Here is a 16,464-nt window from a genome sequence, read left to right on the forward strand (position 1 = left end):
CACACACAACTTTAGCTCTGTACAGGATAACAGTTCCAGCTCTCATGTTAAATGTGGCACCTGGGATTCTCCTTGAACACTTAGTACTGCCGAAGTGAGTCTTTTATGTATCCTAGATGGTGAGTTGCAGACAGCAATTTGCTGAAGTTCTCCCAATCAACTTGCTACTTGTAAGAGATGCTTACTAAGCCAGAGGATGAGTATTGATTGATCTAGTGAATAGCTTTCTCAGTAAGAATTGGTCTCAATAAAAGATGGCTTGGATGTTTGTAATTTCATATATTTTCCACAGAGAGAAAACAATATTCATTTTTCAGACACCAGTGTCTGAGCTTCACATCAAAGGAGAAGACTGAGATGAACTCCTGAGGGATCACATAAAGGACTTTCCACTTACATGACTTGTGCTCCTTCATAAAGAATAGATCTAGAAAATTGCAAAGGTGCCCATTATCTGAATTTAAGCACCCCTAAATAGATAAAACAGCACAAAAGGGAATGGTATCTTCAGATATACGAGATAAGGAGAAAATATAACATGAGTAACAGGAAGGTAAAAAAAATCTGGAAAATTATATTCTGAAGGAAAAATGAGACTACATCTTTTCACGTGCTTGAATTCACAAGTCTCTTGTGTATCCAACATAGAAAAAATCATCAAAGTAGCACTGTTTCTGAATCCGTCTTCTGAATTTCCTCATTTTGCACATAAAATTATATACCCAGTGCAGTATACTTTTTGAATTTTCCTGCTTATTAGAATAATCATCATAATCAATTTGATAACTCCCTCTTAAAAAAATTTAATGTGAATACCTTTTTTTATTTTCATGGCCTTAACTTCACATTGAAAATTAATCTGAGTTGAATTATTTTTGGTATGTTAGCATCGCATGAGAGTCCACCCCATATAAGGCACAGCTCACGTTCTTGGGATTTTTGAAATGAAGAGAGAAAAAATGATGGAGCTAGCATGCTTGTGTTGTAGGTGAAACTATTTTGTTGTACAGTGACAATATAATGACAAAATAATTTGTTCTTGCATAAATTAACTGTTTTGCCACAAACTTATTTAGCTTGTGCTTTGTCTCTTGTTTGCTCTGCAAAAGGTTGTTGGCTTTTCTCTCCAATATACAAATGTTATTTGGTTTAGTGTTTCAACTCTCCATGGGGAACAACACATATGAGGTATGCATTTGAACTAGCAGAGATCAAAGATAGTCAACTTTCTTTTTTCTCTTTTTCTTTTCCTTTTTCTTTTTCTTTTTCTTTTTCTTTTTCTTTTTCTTTTTCTTTTTCTTTTTCTTTTTCTTTTTCTTTTTCTTTTTCTTTTTCTTTTTCTTTTTCTTTTTGTCTTACTTTACATTACGTGCCAGCATTTTAATAATTCTCCTCTTTCTTGTTGGTTTTAAATGTAGTGCTTAAAAATCTTTCATATATAGAGTTATAAATTATGAAGAAAGACAGTTTCTACTGTATGTTTTTTTTATGGTAACTCTAAGAACCCTCTACTCAACACTTGTGAAGCCACACCAGTACAGTATTCAGTTCTTGGCTCCCCAAGAGTTACAGAGTTACCAGAGACAGGGATCAGATGAGTCCTGTTTCCCCTTTGTCATTACTGATCAGATGTCTTTGGTATCAGAAGATGTTTCATGTGAGGTCAGATTCTTATGTGTAGGAAACTGAATTGATACAAAATTATTGTTTAGACTGACCACTGACCATCTAACATCACTGGAACCTTATAGATTTTTAATGTTTCTTCCACCCTCTGGTTTCTTGAACTAAGTCTACCTGGTTCAAAATCATTTTACACAATCTGTTTTCTATTATTCTGCTCTTCGTCCAAAATAGTTTTGAACAGAATAAAGACACGGGACTTGTGAAGGTAGACGTGTATTTTCCAGAAAGAGAAGGAGCTACAGCATTCTCTCTTGCAGGGAGACAGGGTATAGCACACTTTGCCCTTTATTTGAGGTTCCTCTGCTGCCCCCAAATCCAAACTTCATCTTGATCCAGGTCTTTACTTATGTTTATCTTTCTGATCACCCCATGTGCTGTCAGACACCTACAGCTTGCTATTTCTTTATTTATTTTGTTTTACACTAATTGCACAAGGAAATGCTGTTCTTATGTCAGGCTCTTAGCTGATTATAGGTCCTGTTTACTCACAAAAAGGTAATTTACTGCCTGCAGGGCACAACTCAGACATACTCATGCTTCCTGGGTAGCTAAATGGATCATTCCATTCCAGTGCTCATTCACTTACTGGCTTCTCTGAGATTGCTTGCAAAAGCACTTATCCTGCAAATGCTTACTCATGTAAGTAATAATACTCTAATTAGAAAGTAAGTGGGGTTTGTAGACATTAGGATTTTTTAAGTGAGTAAGCACTTGCAGGGCAAAACCCAAGGGCACCAGAAAAGATGATAATTTTCTGCATAGCACATTGTCTATTTTTATCTTGAAGTCTGGATCTTTACATAACTTTCTATTAAACTATTTGAGATCTTCCCCTCCTAGACTAGCCAGGAAGTCCAATGGACAGACATTCCTATGCTTCAAAGCATTTTCTAATGACTCCCTTTTCAAATGAAATGAAACATTAGCCTGAATTATAGCTGTGATATGCTTCTAAGTTCTTTTCTAAGCACTAAATTATACCATTTCAGTGACTGTCCTTTCTTCTGTCCCTCTGAATCTTAGTTTAAGCTCATCAAATAACTGCTGTAACAGACATTGAAATTCAGGTTCATTACTTATCCTTTCAAAATTAGATTGTTTGCAAATTTCTTCCCAACATCTAAATACTCACATATGAATGTACTCTTTTATCTTCAAGGATGAAATGGTAGGGAAGGAGATGTGTATGTGCAGGGGTAGCTTTGACACAAAGATTGAAAAATAGTCATCAAAGCTATACATTCAGCAATTCTGTGTGTGGAGAACCGTGAGCTGCCCAAACAGGCATTAACCGGTATGTATATGCTTGACTTGCTGTTGCTTCCATTACCACTCTTAGTGCTCTGACTGCCTTTAAAAACACATCGCCTGCAAGCATGCTTTCTTATCTCCAACTGTTCTTCTGATTTTAGTCTGCAGCTATTTTATTCCTTCTGCAGTTTATAGACTTTTTTAAACTGAAACTCCAGAAATACTAAAGAAAAGGGTGATGTTTTGCCAAGCCATATGTTCTTAAGTGGTGTATTTTATGCAGCTGATAATAAACACTTTAAGTTATAGTAGCTAAAAAAACCCAAACAAACCTAATGTAAGCAGGCAAATTTCCAGTGATTTCAGTGCTTACATTAGAGATGAATTTAACTGTTTACTGTCAGGCTTGAGCATGGTATTCAAACTGCATAGGTGACATTGACATTTGGTGTTGGGCTGAGATCTAGAGTAAAAAATAAATAAAATTCTACTCTGCACAGATTCAGAATTTTTTCACTTTATTTCTAATTTTATTGCTTTGCAGAAGCATTGAAGTACTGATATGAAATGTTCACTAAGGTTTAAATGTCTTGCCCAGTGTATGATGCTTTTTCCTACATCAACAGCTTTTTAAGGACATTGTTCACCACAGATATTTTAATTCTCTTAATAAAAGATGTAAACCACTTGTACATGCGCTGTTTGACATAAAAATGCCAACTATAGGCTATAAAATGCCTATCCCATTAACTCATAATGTGTAATGTAAGAGTTAATCTACAAGTCAACAAAGCTTTTAGTTCTGCCAAAATAATATTCCAGGGGAACATTAATTATAGATTAACTCAAATAGTAAAAGCAGCAATGTTTCCATTATACTCATAGTAAAACACTGTACTGGAGTTTAACTAAGGTTTGATGAGAAGAGAAGAGATAGCTTGGAGTGTCAGGCTCATGGTTCATCCTACTGTACCAATACTTGCTTTCACTCCCTCTAGAAAGGCTCTTCTGTGGGCTCTCTGCTTTTTCTTTTCTTACACATAAAAAACTTGTGATTAATATTGACAGAGACTACATTTTCAAATATTTATTTTGTTATTATGTCTTTACTAGATAGATTTATTTCCTTTATTTCCTATCCAAATTCTATTCTGCCCTTTGCTCTCTTGCTTCATATGGGTATCAGAGATAAGAGGTGATGACATGGAGACAAAAAATCTAAATAAGAAATGTTTTTACATCCAAAATCTGCTACATTGGAATTGCAATAAAAATCTACTTTAAAAGTGTGGAAACAATAATCTTATCATCGTGTTCAGAATTGAGATGATTTCATGGCACCTTTCACACTTTGCTTTTGTCTTCAGATAACCAGAAGTTTCTAAGTGAACTGTAAACTCTAAGAAAAAGTTTTACAATTTTCTAATTCCTATTATTCCTAAATAAGTGTTAAAATGAAACAAGGAAGTTGTAAGGAAATGGCTATTCCTGACATTTTGTTCTATAGAATTATTCCTTATTAAATGTGTGTTAAAATATCATAAGCAGGCAAACATGACTCATTTATCAAAGGATGTATATTAATTAATAGAGAAGAATTTACAGCATATCTGTTATCTGTAGCTTGTAGCATAATAGACATTACAGGATCACAAAATCTATTACTGATTTCTTAAAAAATTAAAATTTATTTCCACCCCTAGATTCTTAAAGAAGAGAGATTATGAACACACCACACAACTACTGATTGATCATCACTTGGTAAGCTATAATCATCCTCTGTTGTCTGTATCACATTTGTGGTTTTTGTCTGATTGCAGATCTTATGCCTATGTGTTTGTCTATACCAAGTCATTTTGTGATACCAGGAATTTTAATAATGGAATTATGAAAGGTTTCTGGAAGCTGAGATTGGCCTCAATATTACAGCTGTATCTTTGTTCTTTAGCACCAACTGGGGGATCCTTAGGAACAGTTTCTGTTTAATTCTGTCATCGATGTAGAATTGAACAGGGGTATTAAGGAAATAGCTTACTGATATCTGTGGATAGAAAACACTTGCAGAGGAGCTAAAAACTGCTAATACTGCTCATAACAGTAGCTAACTACAACTTCTTTAACTAATCAAAAACTTTGGTGAACTTGCACAACATTTGGGAATATATAAACATTATTGCAATTTGGTTTATTGAACAATGAAAAACAGGGAAGTTTCATTTTCTTAAATCCCCTTTATACTCACTCGGATCCCTGTGTGCCTCCAAAACCATGCTATTTGGAGTAATACACAGAGAAGAGCTGTATTTGAAAAGAGAAAAGAAGTTTAGAGAAAAAAAAGTAAGAAAATCAAGGTAGAAAGGAGCTGAGTAGCACTCAGAAAATGCAAAATTTTTAGGAAAGAGAAAAAAATTTGGAAAATTTCACTTGCAGTCGGTACTAGTAGTATCAGTCCAGGACCTTTAGTGATGCAGACTTAAGAAATGAAATCTTTGTCTTTGCTTGGTGAGTCACAAAAATCCTATTAACGCTGGTAGGACATTTCACTCAATGTCTTTCTAATGCAAGTGTGATATAAAAACCAACCAACTCACATCACACTCAGTGGGAGTTCTACTACTGCCTTCACTGGCAACAGCACTGGAATTTTTGCCTTTGGGCCATGAGTCTAAAATCGATGAGTTTTCTGCCTTAAATTAGGCCATGTATTTTAAACTCAGTCCTACAGCAGATTTGCTACTATTTAGGTTTGTGGGGTTTTTCTTTGATTTTATGACTATAGCAGAGTCAGATCCATACCTTGACCCAGAAGTAGAACAATGAGTTTGGAATGTGCACATTAAGACATGTGTAGGTGTTGTGTTATGGATTTGATCAGCCTAAGCTCAGTTTGCCTGTGATGTAATTTGCTTTGATCTCAGGGAAATGAAGATAGAGACAGATCTGGCCAATTTTTTTCTACGTTGGAGCAGAAGTAGGATTTTCTCAGTAAAGAAAAATTCAAAGAATTTGCTTGATAAGGGATTTCAAATTTACTTTGAAAATATTAAACTAACACAGATTTGTAATCTGTAGCCAGAACCAGTATTAACAAAGATGAACATGTTCTTTTCTGTCTAAAATATTGAAATAAAAATGCTAGGGGCCCATCTTTTAACATAGATGTAATTTATCTAAGCATAATACTCTTGTTTTGAAGTAAAAACTTTAGTGTTATTGAGCTTTTATTCAAAGGAGTATATAGCCTAAAGGGTGTGCATCATACATCATTTCAAAAGGCCGAGTAGAATTTCTCATTGAGCTCCTTACAAATTATGCTCATTCTATTTAGAATACATCAGTGGAAAAGTATAAAAAGGTTGGTATGTAAAGAAATTGCCAGCATTTCAAATTGTTATTTGTTTGTGAATGTGTATGTATGTGCCTAGACATTGTGACATTCAGCTGCATATTTTTATGCAATGGAAATTTTATATATATTCGTGTAGTTGTAGGTTAACCATTCTTTACAGAAGTGGGTAGCATTTTAGTATTTCCACTTTACTTTTGGTGCACTAATTGTCATTGCCATGTATGCATTGTCAACTACTTCAGCTGTGTAGCTTGGTAATATATATTAAAAGCATAGTATTTTAGCACTGCTGTACACCTCTAGACTTTGTCCAGTCCATGCATTGCTCTGTTGGGTCTCACTCTCCTTACTGCTACTTGTTAGTTTGCGTGAAGCCAGCTCAGCTCAGCTGTAGCTCATCTACCTACACAGTGTATTTATAACAAGTAGAAAGCCACCCAAACCATGTAAAATCTCATTTCCTGTTGAAATAAGCCACCTCCAATATGTACCTTCTATATTCTGCAGCAAAATTATTATTTGCAGAAGGATATCTGTACTAGATTTGCTGTGCAATGCACTATATATTAAAAGCACACTTGTGATGTATAGGTCTTACATAAGCCTATAAACCCTTCACATCAGTTAGATTTCTCTAAATCTATTCATGAAAAGATTATTTGTCTCTGCTAAAATATCATATAGCAGTCTTTTCTTTGATGAAAAGTCCTTTGGCTTAAAGGTAATATCAGAGTTAGCTGAGTCAAGGCTAAATAGAATTGCCTTTCCAACAGAAAAGATAACATATAGCCATACTTAGGTGAAGGTTTGCTACCCAACAGTGGAGGAGGATTTGCAAATTACAAAATTTATCTAGGTTATTTCACCACCTACCTGAAAACGTTACTACATGAATCCCAAGAGAAATGGCCAGCCAAGTAAATAAATGCTTGGGGAATTGAAAGTGTTAGTAAATGTGTGTGTTAAGTTAAAAAGTGTTAAAAAGTGTTAGTAAATCTGCAGTTGGGAGCTCCTATGACTCTATGGAAAACGTGATAAGCAGCCCTACTTTGCGACTTAAATGTGTACTCCTGAGTGTCTTGTGCATAATCTGTGCAAATGTATAAACCTTGAGAACACAATCACATAGGACTTGCATAAACATGGCAGAATGTGGTAGCAGAGTATATCTGTACTGCATAGCTGAAAAGATGAAGAAGTCTTGTATTTGGCTAAGATGGAAGCTTGATCCTTCTCAGTCATGTGTCAGAGGATATCAATTTCTGCAGCAACATCAGGTTGTGTCAGTGGAAGATGAAGAGAAACTTTATAATATGAAAAGCTGTGGGCATTGCTATTTCCCTGGCTGGAAAGTGCACAGTTGGTTTTAAGACAACAAGTGCAGTAAAGAATGCCTTGCATGCCCAAGGGAAATTTATGGAGAAATGTGTTAATGTAGTAATGAGATTCATCTGTAATTGACATATCAAAGATAAATGTCAACTTATCTATTTGTTAATGGATCTATTAAAAGCTTTGTTTGTACTCTCTGTCTTCTTCTCTCTTTTTTTTTCCTTTGAACACTTATGCACAGATGGATTGTGCAAACAAATACTTTATTAAATGTGGGACTGAGAGCCAATGAACATTTTGAGTCCAGAATAATGTCAATTAACCCAATTTAATTGCTTTCTTGATCCAACTCTCTCTCTTATTTTTTGTTTTAACATATATATATATATGACATAAGGGGCAATGAGTAATTCTGTAAGACTGAATTACTTTATACATCTTATTTTATTAACAAAAATACAATGTGTGCTCTCAAAATGGCACAGTACCATGGAATATAAAACACACAAAGCTGGGTTAGAATGAGTCAGTGAAGCCAAACTGTCAGGAACAGCCGAAGGTTTCCAAGCTCAAGTGAGCTGGTGCAGGGAGAAATAATTCAAAAAGTCCTATTTACTAAGCTTATTTTGCTTAGGGTAAGTTACCAGAAACATTTTTCCTACTGCTAAAAAGCTACATTTTCATTATCAGTAATTTGCAGATACTTGGCTTTTGTTGAACTACTGATTCATTATGTGTCTAGTTGCAGCATATGCACTTAGTTTTGCCACTTTGACACAAAAAAATATTTTGGTTAGAAAGAGTCCTAGAGTAGATAATAAGAAACTGGGTTTTCTCCACAACTCTTTAACACAGCAAGAATTAATTTGTAATTACATATAACGTATGCAATAAAAATGATCAGTTTAATTTCTGGGAAAACAAAATGTTACTTTCATCAACCTGGAAACAACTGCTGGAAGCTGCCACCAACTGGATCTTTTGATACTTGGCGCCTAAGTCTAACAGATTGAATCTACAATTTGTTTTTGCATGGTCTTCTCAGCAGGTGAAAGATCCAGCAGTTTCAAAAGATGCATCTAATTCAAATATTTTGAGAGCTGTGTTATTAGTCTGTGATTTGAATGAAATGCTGTGCAACATTTTCACAAGTTTCAAGCTGGCACTCAAAACTGTAATATTTTCTTTGGCAAGTGTACAAGATATCTTAAGTAACTGGATGATTCCTTCCTTTTCCTTTTCCTTTTCCTTTTCCTTTTCCTTTTCCTTTTCCTTTTCCTTTTCCTTTTCCTTTTCCTTTTTCCTTTTTCCTTTTTCCTTTCCCTCTCCTCTCCTCTCCTCTCCTCTCCTCTCCTCTCCTCTCCTCTCCTCTCCTCTCCTCTCCTCTCCTCTCCTCTCCTCTCCTCTCCTCTCCTCTCCTCTCCTCTCCTCTCCTCTCCTCTCCTCTCCTCTCCTCTCCTCTCCTCTCCTCTCCTCTCCTCTCCTCTCCTCTCCTCTCCTCTCCCCTTTTTTTTTTTTTTCATTTCAAATTCATGAGATTTTCAACAGCTTCCAGTAAATCTATATCATTTGGGCAGTCTCGGTATTTGTGAAGATGCAGTATTTTCCATTAAGCTAATAGAAGCCTCCCCTACTGAAAAACTGAATTAGCACTATATATCCAATGCCTCTCTCTAAATATTTGTTTAATTGTTCAGTTCATCTGAATAGGCTTAAAATAATAGCTTAAAGAAATATAAATCCTCATTTAGTTTTCTTGTGCTCACTGCAGTTAATGGGACTACATGCATGCTTAAGCATTTACTCTAGATCTTTCTTTTATACTTTGTAGGTCAGAAAGGCAGGGGGATAATATTTAACCAAGAGAGCGAGTTCTATTTCAAACTTCCACTGCACTGTTATGTCTAATATTGAAGGAAATTATTTAAAAACTGTTGGCACTAAGTCTGCATTAAGCATGATTTCAAAACCACAGAATAGTCTATAAAATTTTTTGGCACGTTAAACTCAGAGAATGAAAACTTAAGGGACTGTTCCCGCAAATCCCTTGCTTGCAGGAATAAGTACTTACAGGGCTGAGCTGAAAATCCTGAAATTCTGAGTTTTCATTGGAAGACAGGCAAAATAAAGAAGTTAGAGAGCAGGCACCCAGCTTTTCACCTGGTTCATACCTAAGCAGTTCAGACTCAGACCCAGTTACTACCCCTGCTAAAATCCTCTGGGTAAAACAGTTTAGCAATAACTCATAGGTGGTTGTCTAATGAGCCACAAAAAAGTGGGTGCCACACAAATGTAGCTTGATCCACCATTTTATGTCAAATTAAATTAAGACTGAAAAAGTAGACCTCCCCTTCAGATGGTAGCCTAGTGGATGGAGTGCTTGTTTAGAAATTGGCAAATCTTAGTTCTAATCACTTTTCTGCTATTTCAGAATTAAATCAATATTTCTTTAAGGAGTGGCCAGTAGCTGTCAGCCCTATAGACTCTCCTGAGGAAGGAACACGTCGTTGGTGTTTCAGCTGATTCTAGATTGTAAGTATTACAAGATATACAAACTGCTCTATGATAAATAGTGAACATATTTATGTTATAGAAAGAATAAGAGACAGCAACACTTCAGTTTTTGCTGGTATTTTTCCTTCTGCTCACTTAAGTATTTTTATATATTAATTTTAGCAGTCTCTGGATAGCTTTGTAGTCTGCTAGTTTTCTAATTCTCAATAGAGCTCCTTTTGTATTTACCTCTGAGACTGATCTTCCTGTAGACACATTACATGAAATTATTGATTCTCCTTCAGAAATGAGATACTTAAAATGTAGACTTTTTATTTCCCAGTTTTAGGTGATTATCATAATAGATTTGTGTTATTAGATTTCTTTGTTTTTATCAAGTCACATTTCCTACTGACAGACACAAGAATAGAAATCAAATGAGGTATCACGAGCTTTGATCCAAACAGAGTTTCTCTGTCTTCCTTTGATGTTTGGATATAGAAAATATTAATCCATTACAAAGCATGGGAACTACATAATATTTCATGTACTGGGTTTAGCATATTTTTACTAGGCTTTTTACAGTACCTAAAATTTCAACCAGTTGTGACATAGAAAATGTAATTATAGTAAAAATGTTAAGAAATTTCTATTCTCTGAAGCAATGATAGTCATCATTAAATCGAACTGCAGTGTTTTTAAGTACTTTTGGTGTGTTTCCATCTTATCAGAACAAATAACACCTCTACTTAGGCATTATTCAGCCCGTGCAGTTCACACAAGGTTTACTGTAATCAGTCTCAATCAACATTTAAGATGAAAAGTTTTCAGAATCAGATCAGTACTTCTGAAACTTTAATCTAATGAAGACTTAACCTTAATACTGGATGTCTAAAATGTTTCTGAAAAATCTGGGTCTTGCAAGTCCCAGTCCCGCTGAAGTCCATTGACTTTATTGGCCGTAGAGGTTCACACATCTTCTGGCCTATTTTCCATTGCATATGAGGTAATTGTAGAGCAAAATAAGAAGAAACATTTTATGAAATGCTTCCATGTGAGTGAATAAATACTTAGTATTGATTATTAGGTATGAGGAGAGGGGTTGACTGTAGTGCCAGATGCACCTAAGTCTGACAAGGTTGCTGCATTGTTCTAATGAACTAATGTGGTGTTTATAATTCAGGCACTTTGTCTCTGTCTCTTACAGCAGCTCTGTACAGAGTGCTTTGATAAGTTTAAGTATGTAGACTTGAATACCAATATTTATTTCTCGTGTTTTTATGCAGCTGTGCCCAAATTTGAGTTCTGAAAACAAATGGGTAGCCTTGTATACAGAAATGAAATCTCCTGTGTGTGCTTTACATCTTTGGCTTTGGCAACTTTCTGCTGAAATCATTACTTCACTTTTCATTCCTCTGCTGTATTTTGAAGTCTGGAGTAATCTCACATTATTTCTTCTGTTACCAAATCAAACAAATGCCACAAGTGTCCAGTGAGATATCACCATACCAAGAATAACTGCATTACGAGTTTTAATTACCTGGTTATTGACAGGAATCATTGCAATTTTTTATATTGTCATTAAATAACTGATAACTGAAAGAGAGATGAAATATCAAGTATATAAAAACAAATTTTACCAATATTGGAGCATAGAGAATGCTCCTGAGAGGTAGAAGGTTATGAAATTCTGAAAAACCCAACAATACTTATGCTGAAAAATAAGAAGTGGAAATAGACTTTGCAGAAATAGATTGATTTGGAGCAGTCGTGTATGGTTTTGTTTAACTATTGCTAGGGGAGAAAAAAATAGAAAGACAAGCATCATTATTAACAGCTTTGTTTGTGTTTTGTCAGTTTTCAGAAGCTTCCAGACTGTATTATCTATTACACAGTAACATGTCCGTTTCCATATTCTGTAGACCTGGGAGTATTAAAGCTTGTCTTGAAAAATCAGTATTGGAACCTCAAGAAACATTATACATTAAATTGTATTTTATCTCTAGTCTATTGGAAAGGCAGAGCCTGGTTGTAACAGGCCTAAGCAACATTGCTGCTTTCCCATGTCAACAACACAGCACACTTCTGAGAGTGCTATATTACATAGTTCAGCTTTGCATTGGGCAAAAGAGAAGCTACTTTTATTTCCTATCCCCATTGCCCACACAGACCACAAACTGTTTTCCCTGTTTCTGAAGTTCTATAGCAGTGCTCAGCCACCAAGGCTGAAAGATCACACACATATGGCCAAAATGCAGCCATCAGAATGGTGCCTGGTTGTACAGCCCCACTACTAGAAATGCAGCAGCACTGAAGAAGTGCTGACAGAAGCTCCATCTCACTGTGCAGCATCCTGGGCACTGCCAGCTGTGGGATGTGACAGTCATCCAGGCAACACATCACCCGGCATGCATTGTCACTGAACATTTCTATCATCAGTTTCTCACTTCAGGAGGACATTATGTTTCTTTTCTCTGTAGTAGGAGAAGAGTTTTCACAAGGTAAAAAAGACACATTCTTTTACTCCCTGCTAGCCTCTCAACTCTCTCCATCACAGGCCAAAATAGCAAAACTGCAAAAAATTCTGTTATTAGGTATAAATGGATTTCAAAGAGATTAAGCACTGTGGGCCATTGAATTGTCATAATTCTCTCAAAGGAAGAAGGAGTGAGATAAGCGTGTGAGGCAGTAATACTGCAGTAAACCATAAACACATCAGCGTGCTCTGCAAGGTGGTGCACCATCATGGCAATCTGCTGGAACTCAGACACTGAATGTAGCAGGGCTCTGGCCACCCCCTTCGCTCTCAGCAATCCCTGAACTCTGTATAGATACAGAAATAATAGGAATAGAGATTAAAACCTGAACAGAAGTGATTCCATTAGAGACCAGGGAAGACACCACAGAAACTTTAGGAAGGATGAAGACAATCTAGGATTTAAAGAAATTTTGTTATATGGTGACTAGTGGGGAACCAGCCAAAGGAAAAAGAACTCATGCTAATGATCAGGGATTTCCTGTACACTTAATTCCAAAGGAATTTCCTTATTTTGTTTCAGGCAGTTTCAGTTCCATATTCTTCACTGATTCACACAGAGAATCATTTAATAAAATCATACCAGAGTGGTTGTTAGGTACTTGTTTATATTCACTTTGAATACAAATGTAAGAATTCTGCCAATAATGAGATGTTGGTTGATGCTGAAGAAAGAAAAACAACAACAACGACAACAAACAGACAAAATTATGTAATTTTGAGACAAATCACTAACAATTGCAATTCTATTTTACTCCTTGTAGCTTCATGTCATTGCATTTTGTCAAAGCATCTAGGGCAACAGTTTTTGACTAAAAGCCAAAGAAACCCCTATAACATAGTTGTAGTGGATTTAATAGGTGATTAGATCCATGTAACTGTATGAGTTTAACTACATTGCTGTGCTAGTAAGAATGTTGCATAACTTGTGTCTGACGTGCTTTCAGTGGCTACAGTTAGGGCCCAATCCCAGCTGCCATCTTCCAGCACAATTCCACTTCAGCCAAGCCCTGAATTATGGCTACAGAAACAAAAGGCAAACAGTCTGCAGTCAGTAGTACCATGGAGCCCACGTGAGGGTTTCAGCATGCTGCTGCAGCCTACCTTGTGCCAGAGGGACACTACAGATGTAGCAGCTGTTGGCAGGGAAATGCACAGCCAGGGGAGGTAATATAGCTCCTTCAATGCGCTCCTTTTGCAGCCCCTGGCAATAGGTTTTCTGTAGCTTCCTGCAGAGCTGCAAATAGAAACGAAGGCTGTGTCTGACTCGCTGAACCCTGAAGAAGGTGATGGGTAGAAAGGAACTTGCAGGTTCTTTTTTTTTTTTTTTTTTTTTTCCAGAGTGAATTCCTGCTGCAGTACTTTATTCTAGCTAGGGTATAAAATTTACATTTCTGTTCACAAGTGTAAAAACTGAATTTTTGGTCTGAATTCCATCACTTGGACCATGTTAAACTGGTTTTAATTTATTTATATATAATTTAATTTATATATATTATAAATATATATTTATAATTTATATATTAATATAAATTACAGCAAATTAGTCTCTGACACAGTAACAGGAAAACAAATTTAACAGAGACTGACTCAAATTGAGAAAGATCAGTAACTAGCTCAGGAAGCAATCTGGTTTCCAGATAAAACAAAACATGTAAAAAAAAAAATATTGCTTGCTATGGGATTTGGAAGTTTCAAGGAAAATCTACTTAGCTTTTGAAGAGAGAAGGAGAAAGGAAGAACTGCTTGAACTTTCTCATCACAGCTATTTCGTTCTTATTTCCTGCGGCTGGAGTAATTATAAACTGAATTTAACCCTTTGTGACTGACCTTCTAATTCTTCTTACAGAGATCCCTGTGTATGCATTTGCTCTATATTTATTTAAAATCCCATTTCTCAAAGATATTCAGAGCAGAACTCTGGTAAGTGCCTGAGAGCAGTGTGCCTTCTTGGGATCCCCTCTATTGCACATCCTGAAGGCTGTGTGTCTTCTGATCCAGCTCTTGAGCAGCACTTCATTTCATCAGAGACTATGAGGCAGCCCATCAATAACTTCACAACTTTGAAAACAAGAATTTTCTTTACACTAGTTTTGGCTTCTGTCATCAGAACTTGCCTGACCAGAAAGAATAGTAAATCTTCTTTATACCTGTTTTTACAATAATTACTTCACTCAGAAACCTTCTAGTTTATCTATGAGCATTGGTGGTGGTGCATTCTGGTCCCCCAGCAACGTCTCAGCACCAGGACTGGGATTCAAGTAGCTCCCTCTGATCAGATTTTGAGTAAAGTTTGGATAAAATGGACTTTTGACATTCAACATGTAATAGGACTGTGTCAATCCTGAGCTTCCAGAATAGCAATTGAAAAGCTCTAAGGTCAAAGCTGTCTATTGTCGGCTTTCTAAATTTCCATATTTGCATGAAGTATCAGTTCTGCCTCCACCCAATAACCTGGACCCTCTCTTTCTTTTCACTGGATTGAACACTGTGTGGTATGAAGAAGGTAGGACCTGCTTGTAATTTGCATCTTCTGTCTGTCTATTGTAAATGCATCCCTTCACTCTCCTTGCTGGAAAACAAGTTTCCTGCTCTTGGGCATAATAACTGAAGGAACAGAGGCAAAGGCACAGAGAACAGAAATGTTGCTTTTGTGCATCACTGTCTCCCAGTTACATTTTCTTTTCCATAGTTTCTAGGGGTAGGAGAAAAAGGAAGATTCTGAGAAGTCTAGTGTAATTTGAATTTTGCAAATATATAGCCTGCAAATTAAACTTTGTAGATATAAAAGTAAGTTACTGTTTCTGCTTCATTGAGAATAGAATTGTAGTGGCTATATTTTCAGTCAAACTTTCAGTACTATATCCTGCCTCTGTTGTACATTCCCTCTTATGATGGGTATCTCACCCTCTAAACCCATCCACGGCTTCATGAAACAGTTACAAGCACAGGATGCACACATGGATATGACTTGGTTGAGGTTGGGCTTGAAGCTGTTTTCGAGTAGCCAGAGCCAGTAGTGGCTCTCATGCTTTGAAGCTGGTGTGGATCATGGCTGCTTTTGCTGGATTTGGTGCCAGGGTGTGCAAAGCTGTTTTATGCATGTAAAATATATGAGATTGAGGAGGATTGTACTGAGGAACATTCAGTTGTGATTGGACACTGTTGTCCAAAGGGAAAAAGAAATTACAGTGTGGTCCTTGCTCTGTGTCTTGCCTTTCTAGAATCATAGAATGGCTTAGGTTGGAAGGGTTCATCAAGTTCCAGCCCCCTGCCATAAGCAGGGTTGCCAAATCCTAGATCAAGTACTAGATCAGGTTGCCAAATGCCCCATCCAACCTGGCTTTAAACAGCTCTAGGAATGGGACAAACACAACCAAAGCTATTGACTGCCTTTCTTATTCCTCCAGCACTGGGACAAGGAGAAGGAGAGCACACAGCCTGACCCACAGCAATGCCTTATCACAGCACTGGCATAAAGTCATGGAGAGTGGCTGCAGGCAGGTAAGTTAGCCCAGCAAAATGCTGCCTTTGGTTATTCTGCTTTCTGTCAGGATTGTATAAAATCACCAGCATATAACCTGGAGGCACTTCCTGGAAGGGCATAGATTCCCTACAGATGTGAAGCAGTGCTTTATAAGGAATTGGTATCAGTATGTGAACTGCTTTTCTGCCCCATCTAGCTCCACTCTGTTTGGCTGCATAATAACATACTTATCTTCAGTACCAAAAGGCAGTGAGAGGGAATTCTTGTTTGTGGCACATTTATAAGCATGTTGCCAGCGAGTTTGGGGTGGGAAGATGAGCTGGGGCAAAA

The 16,464-nt window shown here is 36.6% G+C and overlaps 1 long non-coding RNA gene across 1 annotated transcript in view; it reads left to right on the top strand.

Moving 5' to 3' along the window:
• The window catches only part of LOC107309262 (uncharacterized), a 31,220-nt gene extending 15,059 nt beyond the window's left edge, over positions 1-16,161 (top strand). The window contains exons 2-5 of the long non-coding RNA XR_014942963.1: positions 2,846-2,980; positions 4,641-4,698; positions 10,050-10,150; positions 16,058-16,161. This is a non-coding gene — a long non-coding RNA (uncharacterized LOC107309262). The remainder of the gene's footprint in view (positions 1-2,845; positions 2,981-4,640; positions 4,699-10,049; positions 10,151-16,057) is intronic.
• Positions 16,162-16,464: the final 303 nt, after the last annotated feature.

Source organism: Coturnix japonica, chromosome 2 (assembly GCF_054131305.1).
Source record: "Coturnix japonica strain WE chromosome 2, WE-NBRP24, whole genome shotgun sequence".
In the NCBI taxonomy this organism is placed as follows: domain Eukaryota; kingdom Metazoa; phylum Chordata; class Aves; order Galliformes; family Phasianidae; genus Coturnix; species Coturnix japonica.